The sequence below is a fragment of the Pseudophryne corroboree genome, chromosome 7 (genome assembly GCF_028390025.1).
Source record: "Pseudophryne corroboree isolate aPseCor3 chromosome 7, aPseCor3.hap2, whole genome shotgun sequence".
Classification (NCBI taxonomy): Eukaryota; Metazoa; Chordata; class Amphibia; order Anura; family Myobatrachidae; genus Pseudophryne; species Pseudophryne corroboree.
The window spans coordinates 272,100,261-272,106,557 of NC_086450.1; the positions used below are offsets into that span (position 1 = coordinate 272,100,261).

The following is a 6,297-nucleotide window of genomic DNA, read 5'->3' on the forward strand; positions in this document are numbered from 1 at the left end:
GGTCCCCGGCTGCGGTGTAAAGCTAGCAGCGGCCACCAGACAGTCCTGGCTCACGGACCGGCTGCTATTGCAAAGCAGCGAGGCCGCACTTTGAATCTGGCGCCAATTGTGCACCATTCACTGCTCCCGGACCGCCAGCTAATGAGAAGCTGCCACATGACAGCTTCTCATTGGCTGGCGGTCCGCGAGCCGTGATTGGTTCACGCAAGATTTTAAAAAAGCCGCCCCTTTTTTTGATTGGTGCTGCAGCCGGTCTGCGAGCCGGGATTGGCTGGCGGCCGCTGCTACCTTTGCAATGCAGCAGGGACCTGATGCTGTGGCCGGGCGGAGGCGGAACTAGTTCCGCCTGCAATTAGAGGTGACGGAACGCAGTTCCGCCCCGTTCCGCCCCACTTTAACCACTAGTGACAGCATCCAAGTAGGCATGTCAGACAGATATCATATGTATACTGCCAGGAAAAAGAGGCAATTTGGATGCCCTTGCACAAACTGGCTTTATTTTACCTAAGTTGCCCCCCCTCCAGTGTGTACTCTGAAAGAGTGTTTAGTGAAGTGTGCATGTCCTGTTTATATAACATAAGTGTAGGTGGGAGGGCCCAAGGATAATTCCGTCTTGCACCTCTTTCTCTTCTTTGCATCATGGGCTGTTTGGGGACTAGTTTTTTTAAGTGCCATCCTGTCTGTAACTGCAGTGCCACTCGTAGATGGGCCAGGTGTTTGTGCCGCACACTTGTGTCGCTTAGCTTAGTCATCCAGCTACCTCATTGCACCTCTTTTTCTTCTTTGCATCATGTGCTGTTTGGGGCCTATTTTTTTAAATCTGCCATCCTGTCTGCCACTGCAGTGCCACTCTTAGATGGGCCAGGTGTTTGTGCCGCACACTTGTGTCGCTTAGCTTAGTCATACAGCCACCTCGGTGCAACCTTTTGGCCTAAAAAAAATATTGTGAGGTGCTCAGAATAGACTGGAAATGAGTGGAAATTAATGTTATTGAGGTTAATAATACCGTAGGATCAAAATTACCCCCAAATTCTGTGATTTTAGCTGTTTTTATGGTTTTTTAAAAAATCATCCAGATTCAAAACCAAAACACGAAAGGGTGGTTTTGGCAAAACCAAGCCAAAACCAAAACACGAATGTAGAATTAGAACCAAAACCAAATCACAAAACACAAAAAGTGCCATCCGCACATCTCTAAATTGTTGACACAGCCCTCCCATACATAGCATATACACACAGACCCCATTACCACATATACACAGTACACACTACACACTCATAAACTACACACACGCACCCCCACCACCACATATGCACACACAGTACACACTACACACACATAAAGTACACACACACACACACACACACACACACACCCTCCAGATATACACACACAGTATACACTACTCACACGTAAAGTACACACACAAACCCCCAACACCACATATACACACACACAGTACACAATACACCCACATAAAGTACACACACACACACACGTCTCTACCACCACATATACACACTACACATACATAAAGTACACCCCCACATCCCATATACACACAGTACACACTACACACACACACACACACACACACACACACACACACACACATAAAGTACACACACACCTCCACATATACACACACAGCACACACTATACACATCCACCCACCACCTCATATACACACACAAGGTACACACTATACACACATAAACTACACACACACACACACACACACACACACACACACACACACACACACACACACCCATCACATATACACACACAGTACCACACACACAAAGTACACCCACCCACCACCACGTATACACACACACAGTACCCACAACACACATTCAGTACACACACACAGACGCGAAATTACTGATAGACAACATAGGCAGCCACTTTGGTCCTGGCAGGTCTCAGGGGGGCCCAGCTAATAGGGCTGTATTACAGACAGCAGCTGCATGAGTGATAAAAATTGAGCGGTTCAGGCTGCCTGAATGCTTCCGGGATCAGACTGACTCCCGGGCCATCCTAGAGCATGAACTCTTAAGCCAGCAGGGTGTCCGTATGGCGCATGCATGGCTGCCAGTGTTGGGGGATGTGCCACTGACTGTGCCACGTGGAGAGTATAGTGCAGGGAAAGGATCATGTCACATGTTGGCTGCCAGCTGTCACTGTGATGCAGGGAACGGGGGAGAGACAGCTGACAACCGGAGAGGAGAGCCAGCACTGTGATAGGGTGTGGAAAGGGAGAGACAGCCGGCAGAGTGATCCGCAGGGTGGGGGGAGAAGTACAATCATCCAGCTCTGTGATTCGGGGGAGGGGGCGAGATACAGCTGGCAGTGTGATCTGAGAGGTGGAGGGGAGGAAGAGCCGGCCCTATCTATAGACAATTGCCTAGGGCATCGGCAAATCATAGGGGCATCTGGGCAGGCTGAAGTTGAACATACTACAGTAATATGAAGACACTGACAGCTGCAGCGTGCAAGCTGTCAAAAGTTAAACTAAAGAGTGAGAGAGAGAGGAGTCCCAGTAATGCCTGTGCTGTGCGATGTGGGAAACTGATGGAGGGTCAGAGCTGCCTGTGTATACTAATGTAATGCGTAAAGGTAAGGGTGAACCATCTACAAGTGTGTATGTGTATACATGTGTGGCTATATGTATGTGTGTAGCTGTGTGTATAATTGTATGATTATGTGTCTACATGTGTATAAGTGTGTGGCTGTGTGTATAAATGTGTATAAGTGTGTGGCTGTATATATATATATATATATTTATTTATACACATATATACACAGTTGTGCTCATAAGTTTACATATCCTTGCAGAATTTGTGATCTTCGGACCATTTGTCAGAGAATATGAATGATAACTCACAAACTTTTCTTTCACTCATGGTTAGTGGTTGGGTGAAGCCATTTATTGTCAAACAACTGTGTTTACTCTTTTTAAATCATAATGACAACAGAAACTACCCAAATGACCCTGATCAAAAGTTTACATACCCCAGTTCTTAATACCGTGTATTGCCCCCTTTAACATCAATGACAGCTTGAAGTCTTTTGTGGTAGTTGTGGATGAGGCTCTTTATTTTCTCAGATGGTAAAGCTGCCCATTCTTCTTGGCAAAAAGCCTCCAGTTCCTGTAAATTCTTGGTCTGTCTTGCATGAACTGCACGTGTGAGATCTCCCCTGAGTGGCTCAATGATATTGAGGTCAGGAGACTGAGATGGCCACTCCAGAACCTTCACTTTACCAATACCAATACCTGTTCAATTCCAACCCCACCACCCCCATTTTTTACTTTTTACCCAAAGTGTACAAATCCATGAAAAATCCCCCAGGAAGACCCATTGTTGCTGGGATTGATTCCCTAACGTCCCATTTGTCAGAATATGTGGACATATTTCTGAGGAAACATGTGGTAAACCTACCTGCGTATCTGAAAGACACTACATCAGTTCTTAACTTAATGGAATCCTTTGAATGGAAAGATACATATAGATGGATCACCATTGATGTACAGTCACTTTACACCAGCATAGAATATGACAAGGGGATCGAAGACTGCAATCAATTTCTTAGTAAAGATGCCCTAATCACAGAAGAACACAGAATATTTATATGTGAATTGATGAACTTCATTTTAAAACTTAACTATTTTAAGTTTTTAGATGATTTCTTCCTTCAAATCTGTGGAACCACCATGGGCACGATCTATGCACCGAGTTTTGCTAATCTTTTTATGGGACAATGGGAAAATGATTATGTTTTTAAGGATCATCCATTTCAGCAGAACATCGTTTTTTATAAACGTTACATAGACGATATTTTAATCATATGGGATGGCGACAATTTAAGTTTTAAGGAGTTTTTTAAGTATATATCAAACAATTGAATCTTAGTTTCACTGCCAACGATAGTACAGATAAGGTCGAATTCCTGGACCTGGTACTGACACATTTGGGGAAAGAAGTGGTCACCAAGAACTACATTAAGAAGGTCGACATGAATAGCTATGTACACTACAAGAGCAATCATTGTCAACAATGGAAGAACAATATCCCGTTCTCACAATTCAACAGAATAGCCTGGAATTGTAAGAACAATGAGGACCGGGATCAACAGCTACAAGTTTACACTGAAAGATTCAAGGAGAAAGGATATCCGAACCATTTATTGGAAGAAGCCAACATAAAGACAAAGAAACTTGAGAGGGAACAACTTCTAAAGTATAAACCCAGAGAAAAGAAAGAGGATACAATGAGATTCATCACTACCTACAGCAGACATGAGAATCTTATAAAAAGAACTTTGAAGAAACACTGGAACATCCTCCTAATGGACACCATTTTAAAGGATTATCTTCCAAAGGAACCATCCGTGGTATTCAGGAAGTCCCAGAATCTGAAGGACCTTGTGGCACCAAGCATGTTGAGAAACCCAGAAGTATTCTCCAGTATGCCAAAGTGTGTGGGTTGCTATAAGTGTGGTCGCTGTAATGTGTGTCGGTATCTACACCCCAGTAGGAAAACTTTCAAGAATACCAACAATTCCAAAGACTATTAGATTAAACAGTTTATCAACTGCAATACCGTCTGTCATTTACATGCTGGAATGCTCATGCAGAATGAAATACATAGGGAAAACCAAGAGACCCTTGAAGCTCCGAATCCAGGAACATGTGAGAAACATCAAAAACAAAGTCCTGACGCATGCAGTATCAAAGCACTTCCATTTATGCCATAAATCGGATCCTGATGAACTAACGTTTAAAGGCATTGAGCTGGTTGCACTTGGAGAGAGAGGTGGAGATCTTTCCAACCTTCTATCTAGAAGAGAGATGTACTGGATTTTCGAATTGAACACCCTTCATCCAGATGGCTTCAATGAGGGCTATGAAATAGCCCCATTCCTATAACGTAAGCCTTTTTGCATCACCTCCTGACCACCAGAGTGACCTTCCTCACCTCTTTTTTCCATTTCATTCAATTTTCTTCTTCCACCTCTGTTTCATATCACTACTACAGCCATACCACACTGGAGATGCCCAATTCCACCTGATCTTGGAAGCCAAGCAGTGTTGGGCCCAGCCAGTACATAGATGGGAGACCATCATGGAAGACTGGGTGCTGTATTTTGAAAGAGGAATATGAGCCTGTTTACACCTCTATTTATATTCAAACCTCTCTTCTCTAACTATTCATCCATATGGGAGCGCTGGTTTATTCCTTGCGGTGTATTAAATGAGTCAAACATATATTGGACTCATTCGAACATAGAATTTAAATATGTAACCATTAATGTGTGGCCATGCATGCGCATGTATATATATATATATATATATATATTTATGTGTGTATATATATATATATATATATATATATGTGTGTGTGTGTGTGTGTGTGTGTGTGGATGTGTACATATATATATATATATATATGTGAGTAGGGGACTATCACAGTCCCCATATGCTCTTGAATTTCGGATATCTTGTCACTGTGTTATTCTGAGAAGTATACGTATCATTGGCACTCCCTCTCCTATATAGTAAAATTTTGAGTACAAGCAGTGTTTTCAGACATATACATATATTTGTATTTTTGTATTTTTTATATCTATCAATAGTAACAACATCCGTTCATATCTAACATATCCAGAGGGTATGGATGAAATATTAAGGAGCTGTGGACTACTTTAAATACAAATTCTAAACTACTCTCTTTTTCTCTTTTTTTTCCGTTTTTCTATTTTTAATATGTTCCCAGATTGTGAGCACCATTGGGTGTTTTAGTAAGAACCATCACACCAAAGATGGCCGCCGGGACTGTATATTTTTCTTAAAAGAAATGTCTGCCAGCACGATTCACTCCAAGAAAATGGCAGCCGCATGCACACTACAGAAGATAGGACATCCAGCGTCCACCTGATCTGGCTACACAGGGCGGGCGCATGTGCAGTGTGTCATTGAGGTCCGAGGCCTGCCATCCAGAGCCGGCGCATGCGCTGAAGAGACCGTCCGACGCCAGAAGTGGGGCGGGGTATGATGTCACCCGCAGTCCGGACAGGAAGTCCGGAAGAAATGATTCTCAATACTCTAAAATAACTTTAAAATAACAAAATAGTGTTCTAAATGCAGCGGTTCTCCCCAGTATTAGGATAGTAGTGAGGAGGAATCATTAGCATTTTATTTTGCTATTCCAACTAATATTTTTCACTTTTTAGCCTGTAATTGACATGAAGTGATGTAACAATCACTTCCTCATTAGTGCATGTATATATAT

General features: G+C 42.9%; 1 pseudogene; it reads left to right on the forward strand.

Moving 5' to 3' along the window:
- Positions 1 to 5,035: 5,035 nt before the first annotated feature.
- Positions 5,036 to 5,154, forward strand: LOC134947312 (5S ribosomal RNA; annotated as a pseudogene).
- The last annotated feature ends 1,143 nt before the right edge of the window (positions 5,155 to 6,297 follow it).